The sequence below is a fragment of the Dendrobates tinctorius genome, unplaced genomic scaffold, assembly GCF_039654945.1.
Source record: "Dendrobates tinctorius isolate UK_male_01 unplaced genomic scaffold, ASM3965494v1 ptg000103l, whole genome shotgun sequence".
Taxonomy (NCBI): Eukaryota; Metazoa; Chordata; class Amphibia; order Anura; family Dendrobatidae; genus Dendrobates; species Dendrobates tinctorius.
In genome coordinates this window covers 39,129,666-39,152,871 of record NW_027361771.1, presented here as the reverse complement: position 1 = coordinate 39,152,871, position 23,206 = coordinate 39,129,666, and positions in this window count along the sequence as shown.

The window sequence follows — 23,206 nt, the reverse complement described above, 5'->3', positions numbered from 1 at the left end:
TACATGGACACCCCTGTAGTCAGCAACTGCACCTCACATGCTAATCTGGAGGACATTTGTTAAAAACACCGAGAGGGGCGTACCTGTGGCGGCCAGTGTAGTGCACTGGGACCATCTGTGGCTGACACTCAGGGCAATATGTGTTATAGTCTAGGTAGAAGGATCTAAGTTTAGCATCTTAAATGGAATTTGTTACCAAGTTTTTGCTCTTCCATCTGAGAACAGAATCATGTAGGAGAAGACACCCTGATTGCAGCGATGTATCACTTACTGGTCTGCTTGCTTACTTCATTTCCTTTGAATGCTGATCTCTAACTCACCCCCAATACCACTGACTGACATCTTTCTGTGTTCACTGCGCATAGGCAGAAAGATGCCAATAATAGGAGTGGCGTGGTTAGACACATTTCCTCCCCTACTTGCCATGTAAAGGACAACATACAACATGACAACATTATTATTCTTCTGCTGATAAAACAGTGGCTTCATCAAAACTAGCCCAGTAAGTGACAAATCACTGGAATCAGGATCCCAGTCTCTACATTATGTAGCTCCCAGCTAACACCTAGGGGCGGATTCCCTTTAATGGTACTTCAAGAGCACTCAGGGTTTACACTTTTACCCTGAGAGTTAGAAATCAGCAAAAAAATTATACATATGGTGCAATATAAGGTGTCCAATGGTGAACATTCATAAAAAATATAAAAAAAGACCTGTCACCAGGTCAAAAGTGGCTCCTCTGAGGATGCATTTTGTTATTTGTTGCTTTTTTATATAAGATCCACCATAGGGTTCTAGACATATGGGCTTTTTTATTTGATGCTAATTTTTATGGTCTTCACCAATGGGTCACTGCTTGCAGGGTAATAATGCAAAGAGTCACCCATGCCCCGTTGTTAAAAAATATCACTAAATGAATAGGCCCATATCTCTTGAACCGTATGATATGATGAATTAAAAAAATAATAATAATAATAATGACATACTCAAGTCAGCTATAGGAATAAAATGAGAGTCGAAACTGGATAATCAGTTGTCCAGGTGAGGACTCGGCTACACATATCCAGAAGCCTGAGATAAGCTGCCAGTGGCTTCATATGTTCTGCATTATAGAAACATTCCTGGGAAATCAAAGGATTGTCCTAATAGAGGAACAGCTGCTAAGAAATGACCATCGTTAGTGTGACATCTTATTGGAAGCGTCATGTCAAGACAGAGACGCGGACTGCTCCCCTGTCATGGTGGAGTAACACAAACACTGGCTGACTTTTCACCAACCCTTGTAACCGCAGGCCACCTGCCTGCCACAAAGAATTTGTCAGAGGAGGCCCTGCTCCTGTCTGTGTCATTATGAAGGCTTCATACGCCTCATGTAACCAGTCTTAGAGATGACTTGCAGCCAGAGTGCATTAGTGCATTATGGAAGAACTCAAGTCAAGGGTGAGGTTGGGAGCGGCGCATGTGGCTGCTTCATGTAACTCCTAGACACATGGACAGTCACCATACATACACAAACTATATTCACACAAAAAGCAAAAATTTTGTAAAGCATGCAAAGTCATATAAACTGGGACCTAAGAAATGATGATGGTCTTTACAAATGAGACTGTCAAACACTGAAGCCATGACTTACGCCCTGGGCAATTTTTTTAATAGCAAATGGGGCCCTTTTATTGCCAACCTAATTTGGACAGGCGCTGTCATTTTTTCACATATTTTTTCATATTTTTATATACACTGCTCAAAAAAATAAAGGGAACACTTAACAGAATCTAACTCCAAGTAAATCAAATTTCTGTGAAATCAAACCGTCCACTTAAGAAGCAACACTGATTGACAATCAATTTCACATGCTGGTGTGCAAATGGAATAGACAACAGATGGAAATTATTGGCAATTATCAAGACCCACTCAATAAAAGGGGTGGTTCTGCAGGTGGGGACCACAGACCACATCTCAGCACTAATGCTTTCTGGCTGATGTTTTGGTCACTTTTGAATGTTGGTTGTGCTTTCACACTCGTGGTAGCATGAAACGGACTCTACAACTCACACAAGTGGATCAGGTAGTGCAGCTCATCCAGGATGACACATCAATGCGAGCTGTGACAAGAAGGTTTGCTGTGTCTGTCAGCGTAGTGTCCAGAGGCTGGAGGTGCTACCAGGAGGCAGGCCAGTACACCAGGGGACGTGAAGGAGGGCCGTAGGAGGGCAACAATCCAGCAGCAGGACTGCTACCTCAGCCTTTGTGCAAGGAGGAACAGGAGGAGCACTGCCCTGCAAAATGACCTCCAGCAGGCCACAAATGTGCATGTGTCTGCACAAACGGTTAGAAACCGACTCCATGAGGATGGTCTGAGTACCCGACGTCCACAGATGGGGATTGTGCTCACAGCCCAACACAGTGCAGGACGCTTGGCATTTGCCACAGAACACAGGATTGGCAAATTCGCCACAGATGAAAGCAGGTTCACACTGAGCACATGTGCCAGATGTGACAGAGTCTGGAGACGCCGTGGAGAGAGATCTGCCTGCAACATCCTTCAGCTTGACCGGTTTGGCAGTGGGTCAGTAATGGTGTGGGGTGGTATTTCTTTGGAGGGTCGCACGGTGTTGGGCTGTGAGCACAACCCCCATCTGTGGATGTCAAGCACTCAGCTACTGTGAAGCATGGGGGTGGCAACATCATGCTTTGGGTCTGTTTCTCTACAAAGGGATCAGGATGACTGATCCATGTACATGAAAGAATGAATGGGGCTATGTATCGTGAGATTTTGAGTGCAAACCTCCTTCCATCAGCAAGGGCATTGAAGATGAAACGTGGATGCGTCTTTCAGCATGATAATGATCCCAAGCACATTGCCAGGGCAACGAAGGAGTGGTTTCGCAAGAAGCATATGAAGGTCCTGGGGTGACCTAGCCAGTCTCTAGATCTCACCCCCATAGAAAACCTTTGGAGGGATTTGAATGTCCATGTTGCCCAGCGACAGGCCCAAAACATCACTGCTCTAGAGGAGATCTGCATGAAGGAATGGACCAACATACCACCAACAGAGTGTGGCAACCTTGTGAAGTCTTACAGAAAACGTTTGACTGTTGTCAACAACAGAAAAAATGCAGGGAAAAACGGAATGCCTCACCATGTCAATGTGCTTGGTAGCCTTGAATTTGCCAGCAACGATCAAAAAAATTCCGTCTGATTGTCGGATCGCAATGAGAGGAAAAAAAAAAGTTGTCGGATCAGGCAGCTGAATAATAAAAAACAATTCTTCTTTATTTCACACCATCATAAAAATGTGTAGATATATCCACAAATAGAAAAACAGAGTCACATTCTTACGGGTTTCTGGCTATCTAGCTACAGTAGATGGTGTGAAATAAAGAAGAATTGTTTTTTATTATTCAGCTGTGTGATCCGACAACTTTTTTTTTTTTTCCTCTCGTTTGAGTGTTGTCATTTGCCAACAAATGATATATAACAAAGTATTGAGATGAACTTTTGTTAAAGACCAAATACTTATTTTCCATCATAATTACCAAAAAAAAAATTGCCAAATCAGACAAGGTGATTTTCTGGATTTGTTTTTTCATTTTGACTCTCATAGTTGTGGTTTACCTATGATGTGAATTACAGACCTCTCTCATCTTTTTAAGTGGGAGAACTTGCACAACATGGTGGCTGACTAAATACTTTTTTTCCCCACTGTATATAGATGTCAGTGACCAATACAATTAGTAGTGTGTGTGTGCAAACTAGGGGACATGTATGTAATTAATAAAAAATTATTTTGGGTGGAAAAAATGGCGTGGGCTCCCGCCCAATTTTTAACACCAGAAAAGGGAAAGCCAGCGACTGGGCGCAGATATTAATAGCCTAGGAAGGGACCATGGTTATTGGTTCCCCCTGGCTAAAAACATCTGCCCCTAGCAACCCCAGAAACAGCGCCTCTCTAAGATGCACCAATTCTGGCACTTAGCCTCTCTCTTCCCACTTGCCCTGGGTGGTAATAGTTGTGGGGTTGATGTCACCCTTGTATTGTAAGGTGACATCAAGCCCACTGCTTAGTAATGGAGAGGTGTCAATTAGACACCTATCCATTACTAATCCAATACTTAAGGGGTTAAGACACAGACATAATAAAGTATTTTAATGAAATAAAACACAACCAAGTTTCCCATCTTTATTGTACTCCTAATTCCTGCGACACCCTCATTCTCCTGTAATAAACATAAAATAATAAAGCAACAATGTACCATACCGTCGTTGTGTCCCACACTGTAATCCATATCTGGGGGATATACAGTTTACAACCAGGATGGTGCCAAGATGCGATGGCACCGGCTGTAAACCACTGATGAATGAGGAGATGCTGCCTTGGCCCACAGCTTCAGTGAATAGCAGTGATGTCACTGAAGCTGCGCTGCCTCACAGCCTGACCTGACCTATATATATACATACACACACACACGCCTATTCTAAGTGAATATATCTACTCTATTCTAACGTCACTCTGTGATTATACTGTACATGGCAGATCATTTGCCACTTTTTATTCTATCAATCTATCTATATATCTTTCAAATATATATATATATACACTCACTGGCCACTTTATTAGGTACACCATGCTAGTAAGGGGTTGGACCCCCTTTTGCCTTCAGAACTGCCTCAATTCTTCGTGGCAGAGATTCAACAAGGTGCTGGAAGCATTCCTCAGAGATTTTGGACCATATTGACATGATGGCATCACACAGTTGGCGCAGATTTGTCGGCTGCACATCCCTGATGCGAATCTCCCGTTCCACCACATCCCAAAGATGCTCTATTGGATTGAGATCTGGTGACTGAGGAGGCCATTTGAGTACAGTAAACTCATTGTCATGTTCAAGAAACCAATCTGAGATGATTCGAGCTTTATGACATGGCGCATTATCCTGCTGAAAGTAGCCATCAGATGTTGGGTACATTGTGGTCATAAAGGGATGGACATGGTCAGCAACAATACTCAGGTAGGCTGTGGCGTTGCAACGATGCTCAATTGGTACCAAGGGGCCCAAAGAGTGCCCAGAAAAAATTCCCCACACCATGACACCACCACCACCAGCCTGAACCGTTGATACAAGGCAGGATGGATCCATGCTTTCATGTTGTTTACGCCAAATTCTGACCCTACCATCCGAATGTCGCAGCAGAAATCGAGACTCATCAGACCAGGCAACGTTTTTCCAATCTTCTACTGTCCAATTTCGATGAGCTTGTGCAAATTGTAGCCTCAGTTTCCTGTTCTTAGCTGAGAGGAGTGGTACCCAGTGTGGTCTTCTGCTGCTGTAGCCCATCTGCCTCAAAGTTCGACGCACTGTGCGTTCAGAGATGCTCTTCTGCCTACCTTGGTTGTAACGGGTGGCAATTTGAGTCACTGTTGCCTTTCTATCAGCTCGAACCAGTCTGCCCATTCTCCTCTGACCTCTGGCATCAACATGGCATTTCCGGCCACAGAACTGCCGCTCACTGGATTTTTTTTCTTTTTCGGACCATTCTCTGTAAACCCTAGAGATGGTTGTGCGTGAAAATCCCAGTAGATCAGCAGTTTCTGAAATTCTCAGACCAGCCCTTCTGGCACCAACAATCATGCCACGTTCAAAGGCACTCAAATCACCTTTCTTCCCCATACTGATGCTCGGTTTGAACTGCAGGAGATTGTCTTGACCATGTCTACATGCCTAAATGCACTGAGTTGCCGCAATGTGATTGGCTGATTAGAAATTAAGTCTTAACACACAGTTGGACAGGTGTACCTAATAAAGTGGCCAGTGAGTGTATATATATATATATATACACTGCTCAAAAAATAAAGGGAGCACTTAAACAACAGAATATAACTCCAAGTAAATCAAACTTCTGTGAAATCAAACTGTTCACTTAGGAAGCAAGACTGATTGACGATTAATTTCACATGCTGTTGTGCAAATGGAATAGACAACAGATGGAAATTATTGGCAATTATCAAGACACCCTCAATAAAGGAGTGGTTCTGCAGGTGGGGACCACAGACCACATCTCAGAACTAATGCTTTCTGGCTGATGTTTTGGTCACTTTTGAATGTTGGTTGTGCTTTCACACTCGTGGTAGCATGAGACGGACTCTACAACTCACAAGTGGATCAGGTAGTACAGCTCATCCAGGATGGCACATCAATGCGAGCTGTGGCAAGAAAGTTTGCTGTGTCTGTCAGCGTAGTGTCAAGAGGCTGGAGGCGCTACCAGGAGACAGGTCAGTACACCAGGAGATGTGCAGGGGGTTGTAGGAGGGCAACAATCCAGCAGCAGGACCGCTACCTCAGCCTTTGTGCAAGGAGGAACAGGAGGAGCACTGCCAGAGCCCTGCAAAATGACCTCCAGCAGGCCACATATGTGCATGTGTCTGCACAAATGGTTAGAAACCGACTCCATGAGGATGGTCTGAGTGCCCGACGTCCACAGATGGAGGTTGTGCTCACAGTCCAACACAGTGCAGGATGCTTAGCATTTGCCACAGAACACCAGGATTGGCAAATTTGCCACTGGCGCCCTGTGCTCTTCACAGATGAAGGCAGGTTCACACTGAGCACATGTACCAGAGGTGACAGAGTCTGGAGACGCCATGGAGAGCGATCTGCTGCCTGCAACATCCTTCAGCTTGACCAGTTTGGCAGTGGGTCAGTAATGGTGTGGGGTGGCATTTCTTTGGAGGGCCGCACAGCCCTCCATGTGCTCACCAGAGATAGCCTGACTGCCATTAGGTACTGACATGAGATCCTCAGACCCCTTGTGAGACCATATGCTGATGCGCTTGGCCCTGGGTTCCTCCTAATGCAGGACAATGCCAGATCTCATGTCGCTGGAGTGTGTCAGCAGTTCCTGCAAGATGAAGGCATTGAAGCTATGGACTGGCCCGCCCATTCCCCAGGCCTGAATATGATTGAGCTCATCTGGGACATCATGTCTCGCTCCACCCACCAACGTCATGTTGCACCACAGACTGTCCAGGAGTTGGCGGATGCTTTAGTCCAGGTCTGGGAGGAGATCCCTCAGGAGACCATCCGCCACCTCATCAGGAGCATTCCCAGGCACATGGAGGTCATACAGGCACATGGAGGCCACACACAATACTGAGTCTCATTTTGACTTGTTTTAAGGACATTACACTCCACTTTAATTTTGTATGTGACACCAAATCCAGGCTTCCATTGGTTAATAAATTTGATTTCCATTGATGATTTTTGTGTGATTTTGTTGTCAGCACATTCAACTTTGTACAGAACAAAGTATTCAATGAGAATATTTCAGTCATTCAGATCTAGGATGTGTTATTTGAGTGTTCCTTTATTTTTTGAGCAGTGTATATGTATAGTAAGAAAAATGAAGACAGCACATCAGTTTGTAGAGAGTGAAAAAAGTGCTATTTAATAGCAAATAATGGAGACATTTTGGTTCTGACTGAGAACCTTTCTCCCTTTGCACTGTTTGGCAGCATGTTTTTTCACTCTCTACAAACTAGAAGGCTGCCACCATTTTTTCTACTATTTATATACATATATATGTGTATATATATATATATATATATACACACATACATACACACACACATACATACACACACACATACATACACACACACATAAAAAACCTATACAGGCATATGACGTGTCTGATACTATGTATATACACATACGCACATATGCACAAATATTTGTTTCTTTACCTTGGGAAAGTCAGCGATCTGGCAAAAAAAATGCGTTGGAGCAACAAAGAACTATTTTGGAACCCAAAAATCTTCTCATTTACCTCCCGCTCGACGTGATATGGTCCTACTCTACTAGATATGCGCAAAAACTAAAAAGATAGTATGATAGAAAGTATAACTAATGGGCAATGTATAAACGTGGAAGGACGGGATCCCACGAGTTGATACATGTAATATTTTACAGAGTTCAATCTGGAGCAAATTCAAACCTGAGGCATTATTCACTGGGGCAGCCTTTCGTATTAATAATACATAGCTTTCTAAAGTATTTTCTTGCAGGAGTGCATGTTCTTGTTATCACCCACTGTGTTTTACGTTTACCTTTGTATCCCCCTGATTTCGTAATGAGGTACTAGGGTTTTTTTGGATAGTTACAGGATATGGCAGTGAAAAAGTGTGGCATATTTCCTTAGATACCATATTTTAGAAGCGTGAAACACAGTTCTTAGCAGGTATCAAAATCTTAATACACTTTTTTGGTACTTATTTGTAAAATCATGGCTAGTACTGAGGTTACTCATAGCAAAAATGCTGTATGACACTGCCATCTACTGTTGATAGCAGGTAACAACTAGTTTCAGCATCATTTTCTGATGACCATATTTTAGGACAATGCAACCTGGAAAAAAAAAAAATCTAACATGAACATATACTGTGCTGTAAGTAAGTAAAAGCAATAATGCATATAAATAATATAGGGTGCTTAGTAAATACTGTTTTAGGTACAAAAAAAAAAGCATGAAAGCCATCCACCTTGTTGGGATCATCCTAACCTCTAGTATTATTTAAAATCTTATCATGTGTCAAAAATGGCCTTAACCCCTTTCCAACATTGGGCATAATAGTACGCCGATGTCGGACACCCTCCCTATGATGTTGGCTCCGGCAGTGAGACCACATCTTTTCTGGCACATGTCAGCTGTTTTGAAAATCTGACATGTGCCTCTAACAACTGTGGGTGGAATCGCGATACACACACGTGCTTCAGGTAAGAGCACCGGAAATCCGCCCATAGGTGACCCCTGTCGCGGGTCACCGATGGGTTGGCATGACAACCATTGGTCTCCAGCAGACCTCTATGGTTGTCATTGTCGGATTGCTATGAGCACCGCCTGGTGGTCGGCCCTCATAGCAAGTGAGTAATTCTGCCATATACTGGTGATCCGATCATCACTTGTATGTAGCAGAGGCGATCAGGTTATGGCAGCTTCTAGTCTCCCATGGAGACTATTGAAGCATGCCGAAAGTGAAAAAAAAATGTTTTTTAAAAAATAAAAAAATATATAAAAGTTAAAACACCCAACTTTACGCCCCATTCTAAATAAAATTATTTAAAAAAATCAAACATACACATATTTGGTATTGCCACGTTCAGAATCACCCGATCTATCAATGTAAAAAAGAATTAACCTGATCGCTAAACGGCGTAACGAGAAAAAAGTCAAAACTCCAAAATTAAGTTTTTTTGGTCACGGCAACATTGCACCAAAATGGTATCATTAAAACCGTAAGCTCGGCACGCAAAAAATAAGCACTCACCCATCCCAAGATCATGAAAAATGGAGAGGGGGTGATTTGAACTTTTATATTTAAAAAAAATTTTTTTTTACTATTTTTTAAAACTTTTTTTTACTTTTGGCATGCTTCGATACAGATCGCCTGTATGTAGAAGAATTGCTGACTTGCTATGAGCGCCGACCACCGGCCAACAATCTGGCATTGACAGCCATAGAGGACTGCAGGAGACCTCTGCAGGAGACGTCATCGATCACGTGACGGGGTCTCCGATGGGCGGGATTTCCAGTGCGATTGCTGGAAGCGCACGTTAAATGCAGTTTGACAGCGGCATTTAACAGGTTAACAGCTGCGGGTGGATCGCGATTCCACCTGCAGCTGTTCCGGGCAAATGTCAGCTGTTCAAAACAGCTGCTATGTGCTGGGAAAGATGTGGGCTCACCGCTGAAGCCCACATCAAACGGGGAGACGCGACATGCACAGTACTAGTATGTCGCATGTCATGAAGAGGTTAAAATGCAATAACGGGCAATTAAAAGATTGTATCTGCACCAAAATGGTATCATTAAAAACAACTGCCCCGGCACCAATAAGCCCTCACCCACCCCGACATCACGAAAAATGGAGACGCTACAGGTATCAGAAAGTGGCGCAAATTATTTTTTTGTTTAACAAACTTTGGAATTTTTTTTCACCACTTAGATAAAAGAGAACCTAGACATGTTTGGTGTCTATGAACTTGTAATGACCTGGAGAATCATAATGGCAGGTCAGTTTTAGCATTTAGTGAACCTAGTAAAAAAGCAAAACAAAAAACAAGTGTAGGATTGCACTTTTTTTTTGCAATTTCACCGCACTTGGAATTTTTTCCCGTTTTTCAGTACACGATATGGTAAAAATGGTGTCTTTTCAAAAGAACAACTCGTCCTGCAAAAAATAAGCCCTCACATGGCCATATTGATGGATAAAAAAAAGTTATGGCTCTGGGAAGAAGGGGAGAAAAAAATGAAAACGCAAAAATGAAAATACTTCCTGTCATGAAGGGGTTAATGTGAATAAGGGCCCAAATGTGGACACCCATCAAAAAAAAGGGAGGCCACTCCCTTACCTGCACTAAATGCAGGAACCTGAAACAGAACTGAAAACAGTGAACTGGAGTTGGTATACATGCAATGTGTAAGCGCATGTTCACACTGGTCACTAAACAGACAAAACCTAAGATAAGACAAAATGAGCAAATACCCTGCTATAAGTAAAGGGCCTGTCACACATAGCGATATCGCTATAATGTCACTGGTTTTTGTGACGTAGCAGCGAAATTGCTAGCGATATCTCTGTGTCTGATACTTACCTCCGACCCGCTCCCCCGCTGGTTATTGCTGATTGCGCGAGAACGTCCAGGACCGTTTCTTGTCGTCAGCTTCCTGTGGAGAGACGAGCGTGGAGCCGGGCGGGAGGACGCAGGATCGCCTCGTCTGACAGGTAAGTAGCGACCCCCGTCCCCAGCGATGTCGCTGGTGAGATCTGCCTGTGTGGCAGCTCACTAGCGACCACCTAGCGATGTACCAGCGATCCTGACCGCGTCATATCACTGGTCGGGATCGCTGGTACATCGCTAAGTGTGACAGTACCTTTAGTGAAAAGCAATAGCGCACATAAATAACACGGGGTGCCTATGATGCTTTGCTTCTGCCCCCTCAGGATGCTTTGGGTATCCCAGCATGCACTGAGATTCTCAAATCAAGATTCATCAAAAAGGACGTAGGGGAAAAAATAGATTACTAGTTAGTGTAGTTAGGGAACAGTAGGGAAATTTTAATGCAAATAAATTAGAAAAGAGTTTAGATGATGGTATTAAAAAGATAGGGATTTAGATAGAAAATTAATTTGCCTTTGGACCACCCCTTTAAGACATTCCCTCTTGCTTTTACCTGGTCTATACACAAGTAGGAGGGAGTTTCTCAGACTTCTTTATGCACACTGTGCTTTGATAGGCAGTGATACTCACTTTTGCTCTTGAATGGAACAGTCCAAACAAGGGGGAGTGTCTGAGGCTACTATATCCCAGTGTGCGTAGAGAAGCTGATTTTACACAAATGAAGAATGGTCTAGGAATTGAAGGAACCATGGCAGAAGTATTAAAGAGCAACCAGGAACCCAATATCCTCCAGTGTTGCCATATTCCACAACTTGGCACAGACAGATATGTGGATATTGGGTGTCCACTATAATATATATATCTAAACCTATAAATGTGACACATAAAAAAAGTTTCTAGATAGAATATCATTTTTTATTAATAATACATACCGTATATACTCGAGTATACGCCGACCCGAGTATAAGCCGACCCCCCTAATTTTGCCACAAAAAACTGGGAAAACTTATTGACTCAAGTATAAGCCTAGGGTGGGAAATGCTCCATAGATTATTCCCCCATATGCTGCCCCCATAAGAAGCTCCATAGATTATTCCCCCATATACTGCCCCTATAAGAAGCTCCATAGATTGTTCCCCCATATGCTGCCCCCATTAGAAGCTCCATGTTGTTGCCCCATATACTGCCCCCATTAGAAGCTCCATATTGTTCCCCCATATACTGCCCCCATTAGAAGCTCCATAGATTATTCCCCCATATACTGCCCCTATAAGAAGCTCCATAGATTATTCCCCCATATGCTGCCCCCATTAGAAGCTCCATATTGTTCCCCCATATACTGCCCCCATTAGAAGCTCCATATTGTTCCCCCATGTGCTGCCCCCATTAGAAGCTCCTTAAGATTATTCCCCCATATGCTGCCGCTGCTGCAGCACGTAAAAATAAAAAAAATGACATACTCACCTCTCCGTCGCTGGGTGTCAGATTCTCACCTGTCCTGCGTCCATGGCTGCTCACCGCTATCTGCCACGTCATCAGTCAGTGACATCCAGACTGCAGGGGGCGCGGCGCGCACTAATCACGTCACCGCACCCTCTGCTGTCTCAAGTCACTGACCGATGACAGACAGCAGCAAGCAGCCATGGACGCAGGACAGGTGAGTATCGCTATACTTACCCGTCCTGACGCTGTGTCTTGAGCCCCCAGCTTCTCCGCGCTCTCTCTTCCTGCCTTCAGCGGTCACGTGGTGCCGCTCATTAAAACTCATGATATGCGCATATTCATGAGTTTTAATGAGCGGCACCACGTGACCGCTGAAGGCAGGAAGAGAGAGCACGGGGAGAAGCTGGGGGCTCAAGACACAGCGTCAGGACGGGTAAGTATGACCTGACACCCTCGCCCCCTCCCCCTCTGACCCCCCGGTGTATATGACTCGAATATAAGCCGAGAGGGGGACTTTCAGCCCAAAAAAATGGGCTGAAAATCTCGGCTTATATTCGAGTATATACGGTATATAAAATTATTACATTTAGATGAACCAATAAGGGAAAATAAACTAGAAATATGCAGATGGTGGAAGTATCAAATAAATAAATATATACTGTATATATACAGTACATCCCCAGATCATCACCGATCCTACACCAAATTTAACAGTGGGTGCAAGACACTGTGGCTTGCATGCCTCTCCAAGATTTCGGATAACCATTAGACAACCAGGTGTTGGGAAAAGCTGAAAATTAGACTCATCAGAGAAGATTACCTTACTCCAGTCCTCTATGGTCCAATCCTTATAGTCTTTGGCAAACTTCAGCCTGGCTCTTCTTTGCTTCTCATCGATGAAAGGCTTTTTGCTACCTTTACATGACTTGAGCCCTGTCTCTAGGAGCCTGTTACGAACTGTTCTTGCCGTGCACTTCACCCCAGCTGCCATTTCTATTGAAGGTCACTTGATGTCATGCTGCGGTTGCTGAGTGACATTTGACTAAGATGACGGTCATCCCTGTCAATAGAGAGTCGTTTTCATCCTCTGCCGGTCTGTAGCTTTGTTGTCCCCAATGTCTGATACTTGACCTTGTGGGCACTCCACAAGCTCCCCAATGTAATTGTATGTTATCAGGACAGTGCGGGCAGGTGTATATTGCATCTCTTTATTCTTAGCGATGCGGGGTATGGTCTCCATGTATTTGTGATTTATCTTAACCTGTCTTCAATCTCTTTCTGCATTGCTGGATATGGCTAGAATCCATTAGAACTACGGTTCATTTATTGGTATGAACTTAATTATAGGATATGTTTCTATTTTTTGATTATTTCAGTTAATTCTTTGGTCACTCATTAGGGCATTTAGAGGTACATATGTACACTGTGTGTTACAGACTCCACTGCCCACTATCTGTTCTGTGTATATCTCAGATGCTTTCTCATATTGCTACATTATTTTGATGTGCTACCGTTATTGACAAATAAGTATTATCACTGCTGCTTCAGATAGGGGATGGTGATATTATTAACATTATGATTTCTGCACTTTTATCATTGCACCATATGAATTTATAATCTTTGTTCATTACCTATTACCTGCCTACATAACACTTTGAACTTTTCAGCCATACTCTTAGTACATGGGGGTTGTCCTTGTAGGCTTTATTATGAGCCTTGTATAAGCTTTGTCATGTTGTATGACTTTTGTTTTTATATGGTGTTGTTTATGGTTGTCCAATAAAATTTAGTATATTTTTGGTGATCCCTGCTCTTCTTTGGTCAGTAGCTTTTCTACTTTTGTTCAGCGTATGTTCTTACTGACTGCAGGAGGATCCCTAATTCCTATTTGGTGGTGCCCTCCTTGTCTCTATTATTACATACTTGACCTTGTTGTAATGGACTGCCGTCTTAGAAATTTTAAGGATGGAGGCAACATGACGCTCACTGTATCCCTCTGCTAGTAAAGCCAGAATTGAGACCTTCTTTTCCTCACTCAAGACTTTTCAACTCCTTTGGCATGGATAATAGTTATTTTTCATTCCTATTACTTTTGGGAGATTATTAGCACTTGTTTTTCCATCCAGCTTGTCCTATTGTAAGAGGATTGTGAACACCACAGCAGGGTTTTTTTTATACTTTCCTTCGTTAAATAAGATTTGATTCAGGTGATCACCTAATCAGAAGCACATGAAGTAGAATGAGTTGTACTCTGGTTGGAATTCAACTGACACTGGAATGGAATGGCTGTCAGACATGTAGAGAAGCTGATTTTTATACAACTGTGCAGTGGTCTCTTAATTTTCACCAGATCTGTATATATGTATTTCCATATATTAGGAGGTAAATTGCATGTACAACCCAATAACATAAAATAAATAAAATAAATTGTAGTATACTGGATTGTAATCAAAATTACCTCTAAAACTTCAGGGACCTTGGTACTAATATAAGTATCCCTGAATATCCTCATCGCCTGCTTCCTCCGTTACACTCCATGTTAGTTATTATGTTGATATATAATCTGGTAATTGTGACCAATTTAGGTCTATAACTACGACACCAATGGGTTACAGGTGATACCTAGTCCATATGGTGGGAGTGGGGTCTCTTGCTGGTTTAGGCCACTGCTGAAGGATTCCCTGCAGAAAAGGCCTGTAAATCACAGTGACTACATAAGAGTTAATAGTGCACACTGCCTCCCACTGAATGTCTCTTAATTTGTTGCAAATAGTTTCTATAATTGTGATTTAAGTCCATTAACGAGAAGGAATGGGGGAGTGTGGTGTACTTCTGGAATGGTATGAACCATCATTACAGCCTTGTTAGCAGACTGCTAATTACATTGGTAAGACAGCTCCATTTGTACTGCCTGAGTCTGCAGACAATCTTTCCAATTTTCTTAATAAAGTACACTTTATTTATAAAGAAAATGTCCATCCGTACAGCTACCTATACTGATAGGACCAACATACCTCCACATAGCTATGCATAAAAGTATCGGCTCAGCTACATACATGACCATAAATACTGCATATGCAACTTGCCATTTCTTATCATCTAATAAAGTCAAATTAGTATTGTACTGTATATCCTTAAAAGGGATTGTCCACTGCTAGGACTCCTTCCTAAACTTATCTGTTTGGCCCCGATAAAACAATAAACGTTTACTCACCTCTCATGCCGGCTCCGTTCCAGCAGTGTTGGCACTTGCAGTCTCGGGCTGTGATGCGGCGGAATGACACGTAACCCTGGTACCGAATCAGCACTGGCATCACTGTCCCCGCCTGTGGACAAATTGAACATGAAGACGAAATTCGGGATGAGCTGCAGCCCTAGCTTCCTCTTCATTTTTAGTTTGTTCGAAGGTAGCGACAGTGACACCTGTGCTGGTCAGGCGTTGGGTCACAGGTCACAAAACCGCATCATGGCAATGGGGAGGGCAAGTGACGACACTGCAGGAATGGCGCCAGCATGGGAGATGAGTATAGGCTTTATTATCGGGGTTGAACATTTAGTTTAAGAAGGGGTTGTCCTACTAGTAGACCATGGTTCGCCCGCTAGGGCCATGGGGATACTCGGTACCGGGCCAGTATTTAAAGGGGAAGTGTCACGGCAGCAGTGACCCGGTCTGTGGCCCTGGGCGTCCAATTGAAGGGGATACTTACAATAGATAAAGTTTATAAAGTTTGTAATAAAGTGTTTGTGACGCCACCTGTGGTTTCTGTTCAGAGTTGACCAGCGCTGCACGGCAGATCCTCTGGGACTGATGGTAATGCAGCTGAGTTGGTACAGCTCTCCACAGGCAGAGCTTTGTCCCAGGGCAGTTGTAATAGGGAAGATGCTGTATTTGATAATGGTAGATGTAGCAGAGTTGGGTAGGTGACGCAGGAATAATTAGAGGACACAGCTGGGTGCAGTTTCCAAAGCTTTACTCACAGTTCTGGTGAACACAGATACCTACTTGGTGCCATGTCCTCCAGGTGAGGGGTCCAGCAAACTCCCAGGTAGATCAGGATTCACCTTCCCAGGACTCCCTTCAGTATATGCAATTCTTGGCTGTCTCACTGTGTCGGCTGACCGCCTCTCCTGCCCAACACCTCACAGTCAGTATCCCAAGCCAGCAGCCACGGGCCCTGCTGGGTAATGTCCTCTCTGCGTTCCCTTGCTCCTATATGGCTGCCTTTTTGGCAAACATAACTGTGGTTTGTGCCGAGACACCTACAGGTGCCCCTGCCTCCAGCTTGCTAGGTGAGTCTGATGATCTCTCAACTAGGCTAGGGGGCCGGTATCCCACTGCAACCTGGTCCCTCCACTCAACGCTAGTTGGTGTGGAACGAGCCCCACGGCCAGTATGGTCGCTGTGCCGTGCATCTAGGACCCCTTCTGTCCTCCCGGGAGCTTCCTTCTGTCTCTCCTTCTGCAGCTCCTCCTGACAGGGAGCTGCTTCACCACACATCTGCCCTCTTTCCTTCCACTCACTGAACTGTACTGTCTGCAGCCCCTTCTGACAGGGAGCTGCATCACAGCACGTCTGTTTACTTTCACTTACTCCTCACTTCTGACTCACTTTCTCTGCTCTGTTCTTTCCCTGCTCTGTTAGCTCCTCCCCTTTTCCTGCCTTCTCCACTCACCTCCCAACACCCTTTCCTACCCAGCAGGAAAAGATGGAAGAAACTGCTACTATAGTGTGGGAAAAACAGAGAGAGAGAAAGAAGGGAAAGAAAGAAAGAACAGAGAGAGAGAAAAAGAAGGAAAGAAAGAACAGAGAGAGAAAGAACAGATAGAAAGAAAAAGGGGAAGAAAGGAAGAAAGAACAGAGAGAGAAAGAAAGAAAGAACAGAGAGAAAGAAAGAGAGGACAGAAAAAACATAGAGAGAAAGAAAGAAAGAGGGGAATTTAAGAACAGAGAGAGAGAAAGAAAGAGGGGAAAGAAAGAACAGGGAGAGAGAGAAAAAGAATGAAAGAGCAGAGAGAGAAAGAAAGAACAGAGAGAGAAAGAAGAAAGAAGAGACAGAGAGAGAAAGAAAGAGGGGAAATAATGAAAGAAAGAAAGAGGGGAAAGAAAGAACAGGGAGAGAGAGAAAGAACACAGAGAGAAAGAAAGAACAGAGAGAGAAAGAACAGAGAGAGATAGAAAGAGGGGAAAGAAAGGAAGAAAGAACAGAGAGAAAGAAAGAACAGAGAGAGTGAAAGAAAGAACAGTGAAAGAAGAAAGAACAGAGAGAGAGAAAGAAAGAGGGGAAAGAATGAATGAAAGAAAGAATGAAAGAACAGAGAGAGAAAGAAAGAGGGGAAAGAAAGAACACACAGAGAGAGAAAGAACAGAGAGAGAGAAAGAGGGGAAAGAAAGGAAGACAGAACAGAGAGAGAAAGAAAGAAAGAACAGAGAGAAAGAAAGAACAGAGAAAGTGAAAGAAAGAACAGAGAAAGAAGAAAGAACAGAGAGAGAAAGAAAGAAAGAAAGAAAGAGGGGAAAGAATGAATGAAAGAAAGAATGAAAGAACAGAGAGAGAAAGAAAGAGCATAGAAAAAGAAAAAAGAGAGACAGAAAAAGGGGAAAGAATGAAAGAAAGAACAGAGAGAGAGAAAGAAAGAAAGAACAATGAAAGAAAGAAAACAGAGAGAAAGAAAGAGGGGAAAGAAAGGAAGAACAGAGAAAGGAAGAAAGAACAGAGATCGAGAAAGAAAGAAGCAGAGAAAGAAAGATTAGAGAGGGAAAGAAAGAACAGAGAGAGACAAAGAAACAGAGAGAGAGAAAGAAAGATTAGAAAGGGAAAGAACAGAGAGAGAAAGAAACAGAGAGAGAAAGAAAGATTCTATAAAGATACTATAGCAGGCTGGCTCCCATTATAGTGACCACCTGAGCCTCCCGATGCAGAACATATCATGATCCGCTCACATGGCCGGAATCCCCGATTCCAAGGCGATCCTGCTGTCCTCGCTGTCAGAGAGGACACGGTGATGGATCTGAAGCATTCCCTGAAGTGCCTCCATGGTTCCGTCACAATTTCCTCCAGAAATTACCTCATTTCCGGTCAGCTTTCAGCACGTCACTTCCGGTGGAATGTCCCGTGCGAGTTTTAAAATGCTCCTCGGGGCTCCTCCGTGTACTCCTGCGTCCGTGGGAAAAGTAAGTTACCGGCTGGGACGACTCTCAAAATCGGGACTGTCCCCCACCATACACCTTGTACACGTACGGCTCCGCACACCCCATGCACACACGGTTCCACTTTATATGCCTCGTACACACATGGCTCCAATCTGTACACATCGCACACACACGGCTCTACTCCGTACACACATGGCTCCACTCCGTAAACTTCGTAGAAATGCGGCTCTGCTCCATACACCTCGTTCACACGCAGCCACGCTCCGTACACCTTGTACACACAAGGCTCCACTCTGTAAACCTCATACACATGTGGCTCTGCTCCATACATCTCGTTCACACGCTGCTCCGCTCCGCACACCTTGTACACACACATGGCTCCACTCCGTAAACCTTGTACAAATGTGGCTCTGCTCCCTACACCTTGTTCATACGCGGCCACGCTCCGTAAACCTCATACACACACATGGCTCTACTCCGTAAGCCTTGTACACATGTGGCTCTGCTCCATACACCTCGCTCACATGCGGCCACGCTCCGCATACCTCATACACACACAGCTCCACTCTGTAAACCTTCTACACATGCGGCTCTGCTCCATACACCTTGTTCACACGCAGATCTGCTCCATACACCTTGTTCACACGTGGCTCCGCTCCGTATACCTCATACACACACGGCTCTGCTCCGTACACTTTGTACACACAGGGCTCTTTTTCGTACACCCTGTATACACGCAGCTCCGCTCCGTACACACACACGGCTCCGTACACCTTGCACACACACTGCTCCGCTCCGTACACCTCGTACACACAGGGCTCTTTTTCGTACACTTCGTACACACGTGGCTCCGTTCCGTAAACCTCGTACACACACATGGCTCCACTCCGTAAACCTCGTACAAATGCGGCTCTGCTCCATACACCTCGTTCACACGCGGCCATGCTCCGTACACCTTGTACAAACATGGCTCCACTCTGTAACCCTCGTACACATGCGGCTCTGCTCCATAAATCTCGATCACACGCTGCTCCGCACACCTTGTACACACACATGGCTCCACTCCGTAAACCTTGTACAAATGTGGCTCTGCTCCATACACCTCGTTCACACGTGGCCACGCTCCGTAAACCTCATACACACACATGGCTCTACTCCGTAAATCTTGTACACATGTGGCTCTGCTCCATACACCTCGTTCACATGCGGCCACGCTCCGTATACCTCATACACACACATGGCTCCACTCTGTAAACCTTGTACACATGTGGCTCTGCTCCATACACCTCGTTCACACGCGGCTCTGCTCCATACACCTTGTTCACACGCGGCTCCGCTCCGTATACCTCATAAACACACGGCTCTGCTCCGTACACTTCGTACACACAGGGCTCTTTTTCGTACACCCTGTATACACGCAGCTCCGCTCCGTACACACACGGCTCCTTACACCTTGTACACACACGGCTCCGCTCCTTACACCTCGTACACACACGGCTCTGCTCCGTACACCTCGTACACACAGGTCTCTTTTTTGTACACCTTGTACACACGCGACTCCCCTCCGTACACCTCGTACACACGTGGCTCCGCTCTGTAAACCTCGTACACACATGGCTACACTCCGTAAACCTTGTACACATTCGGCTCTGCTCCATACACCTCGTTCACACACGGCTTCGTTCCATATACCTCGTACACACATGGCTCCGCTCTGTACACCTCGTACACACATGGCTCCGCTCCGTACACCTCGTATACACACGGCTCCGCTCCTTACACCTCGTACACACACGGCTCCTCTCCTTACACCTCGTACACAAATGGCTCCCCTCCTTACACCTCATACACACACAGCTCTGCTCTGCACACCTCGCACACACAGCTCTGCTCTGCACACCTCGTTCACACACAGCTCTGCTCTGCACACCTCGTACACACACAGCTCTGCTCTGCACACCTTGTACACACACGGCTCCGCTCCGTACACCTCGTACACATACAGCTCTGCTCATCCATCCTGTAAACCCCTCCTTACCCCACACATAAACTTCCTCTCATCCAGCACTATGACAAACAGCATGGCAGAGTCCTGCATACATCGACGCCCCTGATCATGTAACCCCTGACTCCTCCCCTCCTGTGACCTCATCACAGGTCCTGTGCGCATAGAGCGGCCCAGCGTCATTGCTGGGATAATGGATTTATTAGCAGTGAGGGCCCGGGGGGGGGGCTGCAGTGTGTCACTCTGGGAGGGCGTGCAGACGGGAAAAGTAAACTCGCTCTCCACTACAGCGGCCAGGAGGTGTTTTTTTAATTGTGTGCCCCTGCTTCTAGAGGGCCTGCCCCACGGTGGGTGCACCCATGGATAACTTTTCTCTTTGTGGAGAGTGCCAAGCTAACTTATGAAGACTTGGAGGCCATGCAATGATGCTCCGGGAACTTAAATATGCAAATATCCTCCTCAGAGAGAGAAAGGACAGGGACTCTAGTGCCACCTATTGGGGGTAGCAATTCTTAAAGTCAATATCAAACCTTTAAAGGGCCTTGTCACTTGACTTAGGGCTTGTTCAGACATCGCTTTTTTATGTACAAGACAAAAACAGACTGCGTTTTTCATCTGAGTGTCATAACAGTTTCCTCATACTTTCGCCAGAGTGTGGAGTTTCATCAGAATTTGGTCGCTTTTTTGTCAGTTTTTCTCTTGTGTGAAAAAAGAGGTTTCTCCACCTTACAGTAGAGGACATCGAGTGCTGTCGAATTTTTTTCACAGACACATAACTTGAATTGCTGACTTTGTTCCAACACTCAGATCAATAACAGACATACACGATGTTGCACGGACCCCTCGGTCTGGGAAAAATCATGGAAATGTGAACAGCCCAATTCACTATTATAAGTACAAGTGCTATCTGTTAAATTACAGATAGCACTCATACACAAAAAACTGACGTGTGAATGAAGCCTTCGAATAAGAGCCAAACCAGGTACTACATTTGAACACGTGTTTCAGGGTGTTTGCCCCTCATCAGTGCAAAGCAGGAGACATGGTTTGGCTCAGCACTAAGTGGCACCATAGTTTCTGTCCTCTTTCTCTCAAAAGAGGCTGTTTGCATCTTTCCTAAAAACACAGTTGCAGTGCCGTTAAATTCTGCGGCGCTTTCATAAATATCATCAGTATGTCTTTGTAGTTTGGGAAGAAATCAGACTACCTGGAGGAAATCCACTACAAACTCCATGAAGGATCACTGGAAAGATGATTGGAAATTTTGACACACTGGATGCAAGAAAGTCGAGAGTTGAAGCTTGAAAGTGAGCTGGTTCCTGGTACAAGGAAGCAGAAAGTTTCTGTATTTGGCCAGAATGTAAATGTGACTTTAAAGAAGCGGTTGTCAGAAAATGAACTATTGCTTAAATCAGGTTTGTGGGCTAAATGCTTTTGGGAGATGCAGGTGGATAGGCAACAATGGTGCTGAGGCTGGATTATATTTCAACAACGCTTTACTTTGTTGTGATCAGGAAAATTGCAGTAAACATAGGCAATAAGGAAAATAGCAAATGGAAGGTTTAAGTCTCTTAAATTGGATGGGTTCTGAATAGGAGCAACAGGCCCCAATAGCAATAATCAATCAGTCTCTGAATACTTGCAGTCACAGGTGATGGACTCCGGCCTCCAGTTCATGCTACTATGGCCTCTGAGGATGCTGTCCTCTTGTCCTGCTCTGCGGCTTGTGCTCTTTATGGGGCAGGCCCTGGTGCAGGATTCCTTCTGTGCTGTACACAGTCTTTTTTTGTACCTGGTCACTCTGCCTGGCTGTCATCTTCTAGGCAGAACCAGTTTTAGACAACTGCCCATGGCAAAATTAAAAGTGGGGCCCCCAAACCTGAAATATTCCACCAACAACACTGTTAAGCCCCCTTCACATGTCCATATAATACATCTACGTGTTACACCGATATCGCACACAGATGGCACATGGACGGCACACGGACGACACACAGATCCATAGACTTGTACTGGCCATTGTGTTCTCTGCTGCTGGAAAAACATGCACGTGATGGCAGCATCAAAGGTTAACTAGGGTACACGTGAAAAACATGATACACAGTGGTGTGAAGGGGGCCATACAGTCAAATAACAGAAAACATTAGCAGAATTGTCATCTTTTTCTATATCCTACCTCACAAACGGCAGAGTAAAAAGCGATTAAAAAAAAGTCCTACATGTACCCCAAACTACTCTGCTAAATCCCCTCTGGCTCCGTGGCCGATGGTTCGGGGTCCCTGATGGTTATTACTATTCACTTTGCAGCTACTATAAGGTGCAGCCACAAGACCCCTGCAGCCCAGTGCTGAGACTGGCAGAGACCCCCGGAGCCACAAGGCCACTGCAGCCCAGTGCTGAGACTGGCAGAGACCCCCGGAGCCACAACAAGACCCCTGCAGCCCAGTGCTGAGACTGGCAGAGACCCCCAGAGCCACAAGACCACTGCAGCCCAGTGCTGAGACTGGCAGAGACCCCCGGAGCCACAAGATCACTGCAGCCCAGTGCTGAGACTGGCATAGACCCCCAGAGCCACAAGAACACTGCAGCCCAGTGCTGAGACTGGCAGAGACCCCCGGAGCCACAAGATCACTGCAGCCCAGTGCTGAGACTGGCAGAGACCCCCGGAGCCACAAGACCCCTGCAGCTCAGTGCTGAGACTGGCAGAGACCCCCGGAGCCACAAGGCCACTGCAGCCCAGTGCTGAGACTGGCAGAGACCCCCGGAGCCACAACAAGACCCCTGCAGCCCAGTGCTGAGACTGGCAGAGACCCTTGGAGCCACAAGATCACTGCAGCCCAGTGCTGAGACTGGCAGAGACCCCCGGAGCCACAAGATCACTGCAGCCCAGTGCTGAGACTGGCAGAGACCTCCGGAGCCACAAGACCACTG